The sequence below is a fragment of the Heterodontus francisci genome, chromosome 3, assembly GCF_036365525.1.
Source record: "Heterodontus francisci isolate sHetFra1 chromosome 3, sHetFra1.hap1, whole genome shotgun sequence".
NCBI lineage: Eukaryota > Metazoa > Chordata > Chondrichthyes > Heterodontiformes > Heterodontidae > Heterodontus > Heterodontus francisci.
In genome coordinates, this window is record NC_090373.1 from 166,555,999 (window position 1) to 166,572,219 (window position 16,221).

The window sequence follows — 16,221 nt, forward strand, 5'->3', positions numbered from 1 at the left end:
GGCTGCAAAGGGATGTATACAGGTTAAGTGATTGGGTGAAATTATTCACTTTGGTAGGAAGAATAGAAAAGCAGACTTATTTTTTAAAACAGTGAGATACTGGTAAATGTTGGTATGCAGAGAGATTTAGGGGTCCTTGTACACAAATCACAGAAAACTAACATGTAGGTACATCAAACAATTAGGAAGGTAGATGGTATGGTAATTAAGCTTTATTGCAACGCGATTGGAGTATAGAAGAGTAAAGACGTCTTGCTGCAATTATATAAGGCTTTGGTGAGACCACACCTGGAGTACTATGTACAGGTCTCCTTATCCAGGAAGGATATACTTGCCTTGGAGGGGTGAAACAAAGGCTCATGAGACTGATTCCTGGAATTAGAGGGCTGTCCTCTGAGGACAGATTAATTAGAATGGCCTATATTCTCCAGACTTAAAAAAAAAATGAGAGCTGATCTCATTGAAACATATAACAATCTTGAAAGACTTGACAGGGTAGATGCTGAGAGGCTATTTTCCCTGGCTGAGAGTCTAGAATTAGGGAGCATTGTCACAGGAGAAGGGGTCAGCTGTTTAGGACTGTGATGAGGAGAAATGTTTCACTCAGAAGGATTGTGATTCTTCAGCATTCTCTACCCCAGAGGGCTGTGGATGCTCAGTCGAAGAGTATATTCTAGGCTGATTTTGAACTCTAAGGGAATCAAGGGATATGGGGATCAAGTGGCGAAGTGAGTCGAGCTATAAGGTCAGCCATTATCTTATTGAATGACAAAGCAGCTCGAGGGGCCGAATGGCCAACTCCAGCTCCAGTTTCTTATGTTCTGACCAAGTAATACCTGTGTATAGTTTTGATCACTGTTGGAATGTTCAAATTATTTTGACCTAATTATTTTGAGAGAGGGAAAGCTCCTAAAATACAGTTATTAAAAACCCATGACTCTCAGGAACTTGCATGAAAAAAACTTCTGTATGTGGCAAATAATAAACAAAAGAATCAATCTACTTGGCAAACTAGATTCTAACCAGCAGTTTAAAACAGCAAACTACGACATTTGACAAAGACTGAAAAATATATTGACAGATCCTCTAAATTAACTTGAACAGGCAAGTAATTCAGTTAAGTTAACTTTTCCTTTAACGACAACAATCTGTAACAAAGGAATTAATTAATCAGGTTTTATTTGAATTGCTATTAATACTTACCCCAACAGCAGTAGACATATCTTGCTGAGCTTCTATTTCAACGATTTAATGTACAAATGTGTACTCTTAACTTCAACACACTTATTTAAAATTCTAATATTGCGATGAAATTAGCTCCAACAGAAATGGAGATCTCAGGAAGTACCTTTGCCTTGTTCTACAGGAAAATGAGCTCACTGGTCAATGTGCCAAGTGCTTTCAAACTACAATGTTACATCCTGTTTGCAGCTCCGTAATTTTAGTTATTACTGATTTTTACTGAAACGTTTCCATTCTCTCCCTCTTCTCTTTCCCTCTCCCTCCCTGGCTACCTCCTCTCCCTCCTTCGCTCTCTCTCCCCCTCCCCTCTCTCACTCACCCCCCCCTTTCTCTTTCCGTCTCTTTTCCTCCCCTTCTCTCTCTCCTCATCCTCCTCTCTTCCTCCCTCCTTCCCGTGCCCTCTCTCTCTCTCCCACTCCCTCTCCCTCTCTCTCTCTCTCTCTCTTGCCCTCCCTTCTTCTCATCCCCCCCTCTCCCTCCATCCTGCTCTGCCCCCTCCTTTCCCTCTTCCCCTCCCTCAACCCCGTCCTCCTCTTCCCCTCCTTCACCTCCACTCCCACCCCCTCTAAGAAGCTTTAATTATTCCCATTTTTAATGCATTATCTTGCCATGCATTTCCATAGCTACCAATCCAGCACCCTCTTCTGAGTCATTTAGCCAAGGCCCAGTACTGACACTTGCCCTTTGAAATCTGTTTATTGTATAATAAACAGATATTTATAGAGCCCCAAGCCTAGATTCAATTTGGGTGATGAAGAATGTCGAACAAACATTCCATTCTCCAGGGTTGTGCTGTACATATTCCTGCCAATTGTTCCTTGAGCAAGGCTTCACACTCTTGGGATGGAGTGATTAGGCATCTCCTCTGCAAATAATTTCGTAACTTGCTATTAAAATAATATGTTCTGAGTACTTTACACAGTTGATAGATTTTTAGGTTACAAAAACGAGTTGAATTTATGTGGGAACAGTCACTAAAATACCTAGGATCAGACACATAGTGTGATGAAGGCACTTTGTCAACAGGCTGAGAACACAGGCATAAGATGCTGGAGGCACAAGTAGTCTGAGATTAAAGTTTGAGTTTGAATAATAAATTTGTGCAATAATAGTGCCTGTGCTTGAATTCACAAGGACAGCCTTATTACTAAAATTCATCACTGTATTCTGATTTATTGTTAGCCCATCAAGAAATAAGATTATTCACTTACATTTGATCACAAAGATCCATTCAACAGAAAAATAGTACTTGGTGACTGCAAAGAAAATAATCACCTCATAAATTCAAGCATTTAGTCTGAAGCATTCGAGTTTAATTACTTTTGGCTGTGGAATCCAGGCAGAATGTCAACCAAATGTTTGAGCTATTCTTTGGGTGAACAAAACCACAGTCCAGCCTTCATACATCTTTGTAACTGACAGACGCATATTTACATTAGACAGGTTTTTAAATGACTTTCACCTGATGGCACAGGAATGAAACGTCAATGAGAAGTAGCCAAACCTAACGTAGATAATATGATTCAGTAAGAATCAATTTGATTATCAGAGTGACAAACACTAACCAGACCTCAAGACTAAATGGCTTTTGTCCTTTGTTTTACAGAGTAGTTCTATGACAGTAAATTAAATTTATCACAATTTAATGCTTTGGTCCTTAAGATCTGGCTAAAGACATCAAATCCTGCAAAATAATCATGAATTACCAACCAAACCTACTCATTGTGAAATCAGAATTTGTTGCTACTGTTAGTGGTTCTAGATGTATATATGTATACATCGCAAGCGCAGGCTTGGAGGGCCGAATGGCCTGTTCCTATGCTGTACTGTTCTTTGTTCTTTGTATAACGTGAGATTTATCAAGTTAGCCTTTTATGTGTCACTGCCATTAATTTACTGGCAATTAGAAAATATCAACCATAAGAATACACTAAATCAATATAGGTTAGTCCTGTAAACAAAATGTAACTGCTTAGTGTGAACTAATTTTAGAAAGCGCTCAGTATATATTCAAGGTCATAATTAAATGAGTGACAGTTGCACTTATTATTACTTACAGAAGGTGGATACCAAGGATTATCAAACTGAGAGAAACTTGGAAAATGTTCCAGAATCTATCCAAACTGTTTCAGGCTCTGTCTTTCCATAGGTTACAACTAAACTAATGCCCAATATCATTCATACCCAATGTACAGATTGTTTATTTTATCTGTATTTATACTCATTCATATTCAAGTATCTTGGAATATCATAGAATCATAGAAAAGTTACAGCACAGAAAGGGACCATTCAGCCCATTGTGTCTGCACCGGCTGAAAATCTAGCTGCCCAATCTAATCCCACCTCCCAGCACCTGGTCTATAGTCTAGTGATATTTGTATTAGCAGGTACAGCAGGTAATTAGGAAGGCAAATGGTTTGTTAGCCTTTATTGTAAAGGGGTTGGAGTAGAAGAATAAGGAAGTCTTGTTGCAATTATATAGGGGTTTGTTGAGACCTCATTTGGAGTACTTATATAGTTTTAGTCACCTTACCTAAGAAAGGATATATTGCATCAGATCGGTGCAACAAATTTTCACTAGATTGATTCCTGGGATAGGAGGGCTGACCTATCAGGTGAGATTGAGTAGAACAGGCCGATATTCTCTGGAGTTTAGAAGAATGACAGGTGATCTTATTCAAACATATAAAAGGACTTTGACAGCAGCTTATTCGGAAGCAGAGAGTGCGAGCGACTGATCAGCTGGGAAGGTCAGTTTCAACTTAAACTTAATTTCCTTTTGTTTTCGGCGGACCAGGGGGCTTCTGGGTAAGTAAAAAGCCTATATATTTGGGCCGTTTCTGAACCTGAGACACTACACGTGTAGTGTCTCCCACCCGCCCTCTTCCTCTAACCAAAAAAAAAGGACTCGGTGGTGTGTAGATAAGGTAAGGCTTTTTCTATTTCTCTTTTTTTTTTACCGTGTGATTGGTAAAAACTTATCGTTCCTTTTTCATTTATCTAAGTTAAGACTAAGTTAAGCTTAAGATTAAAAATGGCAGGAGATCTCAGACCCGTGTTATGCTCCTCTTGCTCAATGTGGGAGCTCAGGGACACGACTGATGTCCCTGACTCCTTCACGTGCAGGAAGTGTGTCCAGCTGCAGCTCTTGTTAGACCGCATGACAGCTCTGGAGCTGCGGGTGGACTCACTTTGGAGCATCCGCGATGCTGAGGAGGTCGTGGATAGCACGTTTAGCGAATTGGTCACACCGCAGATTAGGATTGCTGAGGGAGAAAGGGAATGGGTGACCAAAAGGCAGAGAAAGAGCAGGAAGGCAGCGCAGGAGTCCCCTGCGGTCATCTCCCTCCAAAACAGGTATACCGTTTTGGATACTGTTGAGGGAGATGGCTCACCAGGGGAAGGCAGCAGTAGCCAGGTTCATGGCACCGTGGCTGGCTCTGCTGTTCGGAAGGGCGGGAAAAAGTGTGGAAGGGCTATAGTCATAGGGGATTCGATTGTAAGGGGAGTAGATAGGCGGTTCTGTGGTCGAAAACGAGACTCCCGAATGGTATGTTGCCTCCCAGGTGCACGGGTCAGGGATGTCTCAGATCGGCTGCAGAACATTCTGAAGGGGGAGGGTGAACAGCCAGTTGTCGTTGTGCACATAGGCACCAATGATATAGGTAAAAAACGGGATGAGGTCCTACAAGCAGAATTTAGGGAGTTAGGAGCCAAGTTAAAAAGTAGGACCTCAGAGGTAGTAATCTCAGGATTGCTACCAGTGCCATGTGATAGTCAGAGCAGAAATGAAAGAATAGTCAGGATGAATGCGTGGCTTGAGAGATAGTGCAGGAGGGAGGGGTTCAGATTTTTGGGACATTGGGACCGGTTCTGGGGGAGGTGGGACTATTACAAATTGGACGGTCTACACCTGGGCCGGACTGGAACCAATGTCCTTGGGGGTGCTTTTGCTAACGCTGTTGGGGAGGGTTTAAACAAATGTGACAGGGGGATGGGAACCAAATGAGGTCAGTGGACAGTAAGGAGGTAGTAACTAAAGCCTGTAAGGAACTAGATAATGAAGTCAGCGTGACAAAGGGAAAGAGTAGGCAGGGAGCAGATGATGAATGCAAAGGGACTGGTGGCCTGTGGTGCATTTGTTTTAATGCAAGAAGTGTAGTAGGTAAGGCAGATGAACTTAGGGCTTGGTTTAGTACCTGGGAGTATGATGATATTGCTATTACTGAGACTTGGTTGAGGGAAGGGCATGATTGACAACTAAATATCCCAGGATATCGATGCTTCAGGCGGGATAGAGAGGGAGGTAAAAGGGATGGAGGAGTTGCATTACTGGTCAAAGAGGATATCACAGCTGTGCTGAAGGAGGGCACTATGGAGGACTCGAGCAGTGAGGCAATATGGGCAGAACTCAGAAATAGGAAGGGTGCGGTAACAATGTTGGGGCTGTACTACAGGCCTCCCAACAGCGAGCGTGAGATAGAGGTACAAATATGTAAACAGATTATGGAAAGATGTAGGAGCAACAGGGTGGTGATGATAGGAGATTTTAATTTTCCCAACAATGAATGGGATTCACTTACTGTTAGAGGTCTAGATGGAGCAGAATTTGTAAGGAGCATCCAGGAGGGTTTTCTAGAGCAGTATGTAAATAGTCCAACTCGGGAAGGGGCCATACTGGACCTGGTGTTGAGGAATGAGCCCGGCCAGGTGGTTGAAGTTTCAGTAGAGGACTACTTTGGGAATAGTGATCACAATTCCGTAAGTTTTAGAATACTCATGGACAAAGACGAGAGTGGTCCTAAAGGAAGAGTGCTAAATTTGGGCAAGGCCAACTATACCAAAATTCGGCAGGAGCTGGGGAATGTAGATTGGGAGCAGCTGTTTGAAGGTAAATCCACATTTGATATGTGGGAGGCTTTTAAAGAGAGGTTGATTAGCGTGCAGGAGAGACATGTTCCTGTGAAAATGAGGGATAGAAATGGCAAGATTAGGGAACCATGGATGACAGGTGAAATTGTGAGACTAGCTAAGAGGAAAAAGGAAGCATACATAAGGTCTAGGCGGCTGAAGAAAGACGAAGCTTTGAAAGAATATCGGGAATGTAGGACCAATCTGAAACGAGGAATTAAGAGGGCTAAAAGGGGTCATGAAATATCTTTAGCAAACAGGGTTAAGGAAAATACCAAAGCCTTTTATTCATATATAAGGAGCAAGAGGGTAACTAGAGAAAGGATTGGCCCACTCAAGGACAAAGGAGGAAAGTTATGCGTGGAGTCAGAGAAAATGATTCTAAACGAGTACTTTGCATCGGTATTCATCGAGGAGAGGGACATGACGGATGTTGAGGTTAGGGACAGATGTTTGATTACTCTAGGTCAAGTCGGCATAAGGAGGGAGGAAGTGTTGGGTATTCTAAAAGGCATTAAGGTGGACAAGTCCCCAGGTCTGGATGGGATCTATCCCAGGTTACTGTGGGAAGCGAGAGAGGAAATAGTCGGGGCCTTAACAGATATCTTTGCAACATCCTTAAACAGGAAGAGAGGTTGAGTAGATTAGGATTATTTTCATTAGAAAGACAGAGGTTGAGGGGGGATCTGATTGAGGTGTACAAAATCATGAGAGGTATAGACAGGGTGGATAGCAAGAAGCTTTTTCACCCCAGAGTGGGGGATTCAATTACTAGGGGTCACGAGTTCAAAGTGAGAGGGGAAAAGTTTAGGGGGGATATGCGTGGAAAGTTCTTTGCGCAGAGGGTGGTGGGTGCCTGGAACGTGTTGCCAGCGGAGGTGGTAGACGCGGGCACGATAGCGTCTTTTAAGATGTATCTAGACAGATACATGAATGGGCAGGAAGCAAAGAGATACAGACCCTTAGAAAATAGGCGACAGGTTTAGATAGAGGATCTGGATCGGCGCAGGCTTGCAGGGCCGAAGGGCCTGTTCCTGTGCTGTAATTTTCTTTGTTCTTTGTTTGGATAGATGCTGAGAGGCTGCACTCTGACTGGAGAGTCGAGAAGTAGATGTATTAGTCTCCAGATAAGGGGCTGTCCATTTAGGACCCAGCTGAGGAGAAATTTCTTCACTTTGGAATCTTTGGAATTCTCTAGCCAAGAGGGCTGTGGATGCTCTCTTGATGACTATATTCTGGACTACAATTTATAGATTTTGAGGCACAAAGGGAGTCAAGGGATAAGGGGATATGGCAGAAAAGAGGAGTTGATGTAGAAGTTCAACTCGCCAAGGCTCCTTCGACAGCATCTTCCCAATACCGCGGACTCCACCACCTTAAAGAACAAGGATAACAGGCATATGGGAACACCACCTCCTGCAAGCTCCCCTTCAAGTCACACACAATCCTGACTTGGAACTATTGCTGGGTCAAAATCCTGGAATTCCCTCCCTAACAGCACTTTTGGTGTACCTTCACCACATGGACTGCAGCGGCTCGAGAAAGCGGCTCATCACCACCTTGTCCAGGGCAATTAAGGATGGGTAATAAATGCTGGCTTGACCGGTAATTCCCACATCCCAAGAACTAATTCAAAAAAAAGATTTTAGTGAACGGCGGAGCGGGCTCATTGGGCTGTATGGCCTACTCAAGTTCCTATTTTTTATATTCTTAGTTCTAACAGTATAGTGCATACAGTTAAACAAAAGTTGTGACTGTCAGTATGGCAGAACTTCCACTTCCTCTCTCTTTCTATAGCACCATCTCTGGTACTTGCAATTAGAGACCTTCCCATGTTGAAACAAAGCATTTCATAATAAATTCCTTTGAAATGCGGTGACTGGCCAGTCTGTTTGGAACAAAAGTTCACAACAGCTGCTGCTTCCTACTTTCCCGTTCCTCGTTCTCATCTTGAATTTCCACTGCTGTAATTTAAAAATATATATATAAATCCTGTTTTCTAAAGTGCCACTTGCTGATTACAATTGAGAGGCCTGTTCTGCTCACTCATCTTCCTCAAACTCCAATCCTGTCAGGAAAGAGGAAAGAAAATCGGTGAAGAGGCAAAAGGGAAAAAAAGTTAAGAGAAGGAAGTGGGAATCAGAAAATTATTACAGCACAGAAGGAGGCCAAGTGAGAGAGACATGAAAGTGAAAGCAAAAGAATGCAGATAAGAGAAACAGAAGTGAGTCTGAGAAAGAGAGAGAAACAGATTAAAAAGGAGAGAGCAGAACAGTGGAGCAGGAGAGAAACATAAGTGGAATTGGAGACTGAGACAGAAGCGCAGTAGAGAGATCAAGAGTGAAGGAGATGAGTGAGACGTTTCCTTTGTATCACCAGTATCCTTAGCTAGTGTAGGGGGTGGGATGGGAAGAGCAGAGATCCTTTTGGTGGGATCCAGGTTAAAGGAAACACAAGAAAGCAGAGTCAATACGATTTTATGAAAAGGAAATTGTGTTTGGCAAATCTATGAAAGATTTTTATTGAAGGTGTAACTATCAGGATAGATAAAGGGGACGCAGTGGAAGTAGTGTATTTGGATTTTCAGAAGGCATTTGATAAGATGTCACACGAGATGTGGTTGTACAAGATAGGGGCTCATGGGATTGTGGAAAATATTAACATGGATAGAGGATTCGGTAAAGGACAGAAAACAGAGAGTAGGAATTAATGGGTAATTTTCAGGTTGCTAGGCTGCTACTAGTGGGGTGCCACAAGGATCACTGCTGGGGCCTCAGCTACTCACAATCTATATTAATGCCTTACATGAAGAGACCAAGTGTAAGGTTTCCAAGTTTGCTGATGATACAAAGCTAGGAGAGAAAGTAAGTAGTGAGAAGTCTGCAAAGGGATATGGATAGGTTAACTGAATTGGCAAGGTGGTGACAGATGGAGCATAATGTGTGGAAATGTGAGGTTATTCACTCCGCTAGGGAGAATAGAAAAACAGAATTTTTTTAAAAATGGAGAATGTTGGCATTTAGAGGGATTTGGATGTCTTTGCAAAAATGCAGAGAGTTAGTATGCAGAAACAGCAACAATGAAGTAGGCAAATGTTACATTGGCCTTTATTGCAAAGGGGTAGGATCACAAGAGTAAGGAAGTCTAAGGCTTTGGTGAGACTACACCTGGAGTACTATGTACAGGTTTGGTCTGCATACCTAAGCAAGTTACTTGCCTAAGTGCGGGTGCAATGAAGGTTCACTAGACTTTTTTCTGGGATGAAAGGGTTGTCCTATGAGGAGAGTTTGAGTTGATGTGGGCCTATTCTCTCTGGAGTTTAAAAGAATGAGAGATGATCTAATTGAAACATATAAGATTGTGAGGGGGCTTGATAGGGTAGATGTTGAGAGGCTGTTTTCACCTGGCTGGAGAGTCTAGAACTAGGGGTCATAGTCTTGAGATGATATTTCCTCACTCAAAGGGTTATGAATCTCTGGATTTTTAAAAATTCATTCATGGTATGCAGGCGTCGCTGGCCAGGCCTGCATTTATTGCCCATTCCTAATTGCCTTTGAGAAGGTGGTGGTGAGCTGCCTTCTTGAACCACTGCAGTCCATGTGGGGTAGGTACATCCACAGTGCTGTTAGGAAGGGAGTTCCAGGACTTTGACCCAGCGACAGTGAAGGAACAACAATATAGTTCCAAGTCAAGATGATGAGTGACTTGGAGGGGAACTTGCAAGTGGTGGTGTTCCCATGCATCTGATGATGAAAGCAAAGGGACTGGTGGTCTGAGGTGTATTTGTTTTAATGCAAGAAGTGTAATAGGTAAGGCAGATGAACTTAGGGCTTGGATTAGTACCTAGGAGTATGATGTTATTGCTATTACTGAGACTTGGTTAAGGGAAGGGCATGATTGGCAACTAAATATCCCAGGATACCGATGCTTCAGGCGGGGTAGAGAGGGAGGTAAAAGGGGTGGAGGAGTTGCATTACTGGTCAAAGAGGATATCACAGCTGTGCTAAGGAAGGCACTATGGAGGACTCGAGCTGTGAGGCAATATGGGCAGAACTCAGAAATAGGAAGGGTGCGATAACAATGTTGGGGCTGTACTACAGGCCTCCCAACAGCGAGCGTGAGATAGAGGTACAAATATGTAAACAGATTATGGAAAGCTGTAGGAGCAACAGGGTGGTGGTGTTAGGAGATTTTAATTTTCCCAACATTGACTGGGATTCACTTAGTGTTAGAGGTCTAGATGGAGCAGAATTTGTAAGGAGCATCCAGGAGGGTTTTCTAGAGCAGTATGTAAATAGTCCAACTCGGGAAGGGGCCATACTGGACCTGGTGTTGGGGAATGAGCCGGGCCAGGTGGTTGACGTTTCAGTAGGGGACTACTTTGGGAATAGTGATCACAATTCCGTAAGTTTTAGAATACTCATGGACAAAGACGAGAGTGGTCCTAAAGGAAGAGTGCTAAATTTGGGCAAGGCCAACTATACCAAAATTCGGCAGGAGCTGGGAAATGTAGATTGGGAGCAGCTGTTTGAAGGTAAATCCACATTTGATATGTGGGAGGCTTTTAAAGAGAGGTTGATTAGCGTGCAGGAGAGACATGTTCCTGTGAAAATGAGGGGTAGAAATGGCAAGATTAGGGAACTATGGATGACAGGTGAAATTGTGAGACTAGCTAAGAGGAAAAAGGAAGCATACATAAGGTCTAGGCGGCTGAAGAAAGACGAAGCTTTGAAAGAATATTGGGATTGTAGGCACAATCTGAAACGAGGAATTAAGAGGGCTAAAAGGGGTCATGAAATATCTTTAGCAAACAGGGTTAAGGAAAATACCAAAGCCTTTTATTCATATATAAGGAGCAAGAGGGTAACTAGAGAAAGGATTGGCCCACTCAAGGACAAAGGAGGAAAGTTATGCGTGGAGTCAGAGAAAATGGGTGAGATTCTAAACGAGTACTTTGCATCGGTATTCACTGAGGAGAGGGACATGACGGATGTTGAGGTTAGGGACAGATGTTTGATTACTCTGGGTCAAGTCGGCATAAGGAGGGAGGAAGTGTTGGGTATTCTAAAAGGCATTAAGGTGGACAAGTCCCCAGGTCCGGATGGGATCTATCCCAGGTTACTGAGGGAAGCGAGAGAGGAAATAGTTGGGGCCTTAACAGATATCTTTGCAACATCCTTAAACACGGGTGAGGTCCCAGAGGACTGGAGAATTGCTAATGTTGTCCCCTTGTTTAAGAAGGGTAGCAGGGATAATCCAGGTAATTATAGACCGGTGAGCCTGACCTGACGTCAGTGGTAGGGAAGCTGCTGGAGAAGATACTGAGGGATAGGATCTATTCCCATCTGGAAGAAAATGGGCTTATCAGTGATAGGCAACATGGTTTTGTGCAGGGAAGGTCATGTCTTACCAACTTAATAGAATTCTTTGAGGAAGTGACAAAGTTGATTGATGAGGGAAGGGCTGTAGATGTTGTATATATGGACTTCAGTAAGGCGTTTGATAAGGTTCCCCATGGTAGGCTGATGGAGAAAGTGAAGGCGCATGGGGTCCAAGGTGTACTAGCTAGATGGATAAAGAACTGGCTGGGCAACAGGAGACAGAGAGTAGCAGTGGAAGGGAGTTTCTCAAAATGGAGACGTGTGAGCAGTGGTGTTCCACAGGGATCCGTGCTGGGACCACTGTTGTTTGTGATATACATAAATGATTTGGAGGAAAGTATAGGTGGTCTGATTAGCAAGTTTGCAGACGACACTAAGATTGGTGGAGTAGCAGATAGTGAAGGGGATTGTCAGAGAATACAGCAGAATATAGATAGACTGGAGAGTTGGGCAGAGAAATGGCAGATGGAGTTCAATCAGGGCAAATGCGAGGTGATGCATTTTGGAAGATCCAATTCAAGAATGAACTATACAGTAAATGGAAAGGTCCTGGGGAAAATTGATGTACAGAGAGATTTGTGTGTTCAGGTCCATTGTTCCCTGAAGGTGGCAACGCAGGTCAATAGAGTGGTCAAGAAGGCATACGGCATGCTTTCCTTCATCGGACGGGGTATTGAGTACAAGAGTTGGCAGGTCATGTTACAGTTGTATAAGACTTTGGTTCGGCCACATTTGCAATACTGCGTGCAGTTCTGGTCGCCACATTACCAAAAGGATGTGGATGCTTTCGAGAGGGTGCAGAGGAGGTTCACCAGGATGTTGCCTGGTATGGAGGGCGCTAGCTATGAAGAGAGGTTGAGTAGATTAGGATTATTTTTCATTAGAAAGACGGAGGTTGAGGGAGGACCTGATTGAGGTGTACAAAATCATGAGCGGTATAGACAGGGTGGATAGCAAGAAGCTTTTTCCCCCAGAGTGGGGGTTTCAATTACTAGGGGACATGAGTTCAAAGTGAAAGGGGAAAAGTTTAGGGGGGATATGCGTGGAAAGTTCTTTACGCAGAGGGTGGTGGGTGCATGGAACGCATTGCCAGCGGAGGTGGTAGACGCGGGCACGATAGCGTCTTTTAAGATGTATCTGGACAGATACATGAATGGGCAGGAAGCAAAGAGATACAGACCCTTAGATAATAGGCGACAGGTTTAGATAGAGGATTTGGATCGGCGTAGGCTTGGAGGGCCGAAGGGCCTGTTCCTGTGCTGTAATTTTCTTTGTTCTTTGTTCTTATCTGCAGCTCTTATCCTTCTAGGTGGTAGAGGTCACGGGTTTGGAAGGTGCTGTCAAAGGAGCCTTGGCGAGTTGCTGCAGTGCATTTTGTAGATGGTACACACTGCTGCCACTGTGCGTTCGTGGTGAAGGGAGTGAATGTTGAAGGTAGTGGATGATGTCAAGCTTCTTGAGTGTTGTTGGAGCTGCACTCATCCAGGCAAGTCAAGAATATTCCATCAAACTCCTGACTTGTGCCTTGTAGATGGTGGACAGGCACTGGGGAGTCAGAAGGCGAGTTACTCACCACAGAATTCCCAGCCTCTGACCTGCTCTTGTTGACACAGTATTTATGATTTATGTAGCTGGTCCAGTTCAGTTTCTGGTCAATGGATCCTCTACCCCACAGGGCTGTGGATGCTCAGTTATTGAAGCATATTCAAGGCTAAGATCAATAGATTCTTGGTATCTCAGGGAGTTTTGTTCAAATTTATTGTCCAGTATGAAAATTAGCTTGAGAGAACCTTGGAATGTCAGGCCTCTGGAATCCCGACAACGAAGTTGTATCCGTGGCTGTGCCTATTGTCAGACAGACAAATGCAGCAGCTCATTCATACCATGATGAATGACAATTTAATGATGTCTTTGTTTGCTAGTATTTCTCTACTTTGAACAGTGCCATAGGATCTTTAACATCTACCTGCAGACAGGTTTAAGACGTATTGATTAATAAACAATTGGTTTTCTGTTTTTTAAAACCTGCAAGAAAACCTATTATAAAACAGAAAGTGTGAGAAATACCCAGCACGTCTGTCAGCATCTGTGGGGAGAGAAACAGTTAATATTTCAGGTCTGTGACCTTTCATCAGAACTGGCACAGGTTAGAAAAGTAATCAGCTTTGAGCAAGTGAAAGCAGGGGGGTGGGTGGGAAGAAGAACAAAAGAGAAGGTGTGTGATGGGGAGAAGGCAGGAGAGATTAAATGATCAAGATGTCATGGAACAAAGGCAAAGGCAGTGGTAATAGTTGTAGTAAAAGACAAAGCATTAGTCCAGAGAGAGTGTTAATGGCAGAATAATGAACAGCTCTGTCCAAAAGCACAAACATGAAAAACCAAGTTTAAGACAAGAACATGTTTAAAAAACTAAAATAAAATAAAAAAGGCAGTCATGCTCTGAAGTTGTTGAACTCAATGTTGAGTCCAGAAGGCTGTAGAGTGCCTAATCGGAAAGTGAGGTACTGTTCCCCGAGTGTGCATTGATGTTCACTGGAACACTGCAGCAGGCCGAGGACAGAAATGTAGGCATGAGAGCAGGGTGGTGAATTAAAATGTCAAGCGACAAGAAGCTCGGAATCATGCTTGCGGGCTAAGTGGAGGTGTTTCGCAAAGTCGTCACCCAACCTACATTTGGTCTCCCCAGCATAGAGACAATCGCATTGTGAGCAGCAAATACGGTATACAAAATTGAAAGAAGTACAAGTAAATCACTGTTTCACCTCACAGGAGTGTTTGGGGCCTTGGAAACCTGTCACTGTCTGTTTATTTGAAAACTAAAACACCAAGGGGTTAAACGCTAATAACAAAACACTTGCTGCAGTCAGGTGGGGAGTTAAATCATGGCAACCACCTGCATCGCACCACGTGGCCGTAACACTTTGTTTTATACCTGATTACTAGCTTTAAGTGAGTCACGTACTTAGACTCCCAAATCTTCGAGCAGATGCATGTGTTCATTTCCATCTGCTTGACAGGGCAGGTGGGACCTCAGTTTAATGTCTCATCTGAATGTGCTAATGCACAGCAGTGAGGTGATTAAGAGATCTTAAAAGGTTGGGATAATTTTAGCAGGGGCAAAACTGGATTAAAATAATACAAAGAAAAAAAATGTTTCCAACAGTTATTCTAATTGCTGGACAGGATCTGAACTCTCCAGGCCAGCCCAGGATCACCAGTGTGTGTATAAGATGATTGAAATGTGCCACAATTACAAGCTTGGTTCCAGCTGTCTGTGCCTGTGAGGAGCACTCATCAGCTGTTAAAGTAATGGTTAGCATCAGTGGAAAGAGCAGCAGAGTTAACGTTTCAGGTCAGTGCCACTGTCAGCGAACCACCAGTTCAATCAAACTAAAAGCTCAACATCAGCCCCATCCTTGACCCATCTGGGCAGGTTCAGGCGCAGAGCCACCAGCCAAGCACTTGGGACATCTTTCTGAAACTCGTGTCCTTACAAAAGATCATCTTCCTCACAGTTCCCGGCAATATCTCAGAAAAGGGAATATAGGAAGGCGGGGTGGGGGCGTGCAGCTGAACCGCAGGTTACTTATTCAAACAGAGAAGTGTTGTCAAACACACACAGGGTCAGTAAAATTGGAAGAAAGGCTCCCAGAAGGACGGTGGTTTCCAGGCAGGTTTGAAGTCGCTATATATCCGTGTGGACTCATCCTTCCTCGGCCAAGTTTTGAGTCTGTAATACTGACATCAAAACAGTCTACTGTGAAGGAAAAGCGCCCTGAGCCGCCTTATCGATAAGACAATGCATTATATATACACACACAGCCCAGGTTTGAGTGTCACTTCGGTATACATAGAAATAAAACTCAACTCGAGCATGAGCAGGTTCACCAGCAGTGATGGAAATGGACCCACTCCCTCTAAGTGACATCGTTGCTTCAGTTATTCTGGTTCGGGAACCTCAAAGCTCCTCAAACAAAGAGTTGAACTTCCATCCCCGCTCGTCTAATTTTCAGCCCGTCTCCACCAGGTCAGCGTATCTATTTTCTTTCTTTACATTTAAATTCAATTTCAACGTCCTCGAATCAACGTTTATCACAGTGAATCAGTTCTTCTCTCTTACCTGTTTTTGAATTGTTTTTTTTTTGGGGGGGGGGGAGCGATTGGTTCTTTATCCCCTCCTCGCCTTCTCTCTCTGCCGCTGGCTTTGGCCAAGTGTGGCTGAGTGTTGTGACAGTTCCTGAGCTGCTCTTTGCGCCTCCCTCCTGCTCGCTCAGTCTCTCCCTCCACTCACTCGGTACTGGCAGGATCTCAGCTGATCCCGCGCTACCATCCTGCCAGCCGGAGGCTTTCACAACCATTGCTCCAAAACGTAACATCACGGTTTGAAGTGATTGTCCTGGAATGCACTGCCTGGTGGCTTTCAAAAGGGGACTGGATAAGCAGCTGAAAGAAAAATACAGAACCGGGGGAAAGGGCGGGACGAGAAAGTTGCTCTTGCGGAGAGCGGGCAGGAACCCGATGGGCCGAATAGCCTTCTGTACTGTAACCATTTAGGACATCCCCCAAAATAAACTGGGGCTGGAGCAAGTAAGAAGGAAGGCACTCTGGAGGAAACAATAACAGCAGAGAAGTTCGGGTGAGGGGAACAAATCACCTGCAGTTGGGGTCTGTTGCAAGCTTTCCAGTT

At 43.9% G+C, this 16,221-nt stretch overlaps 1 protein-coding gene across 2 annotated transcripts in view; it reads right to left on the reverse strand.

Moving 5' to 3' along the window:
• LOC137353279 (probable G-protein coupled receptor 139) overlaps nucleotides 1–15,729 on the reverse strand; it is a 57,969-nt gene extending 42,240 nt beyond the window's left edge. The window contains exon 1 of one of the 2 annotated variants that reach the window (XM_068019391.1): nucleotides 15,655–15,729. The gene's annotated coding sequence lies outside the window, so the exon portion shown is untranslated. Of the gene's footprint in view, nucleotides 1–1,203; nucleotides 1,351–15,654 lie in introns of those variants that run through there. The other variant, XM_068019382.1, reaches the window with a different exon arrangement.
• Nucleotides 15,730–16,221: the final 492 nt, after the last annotated feature.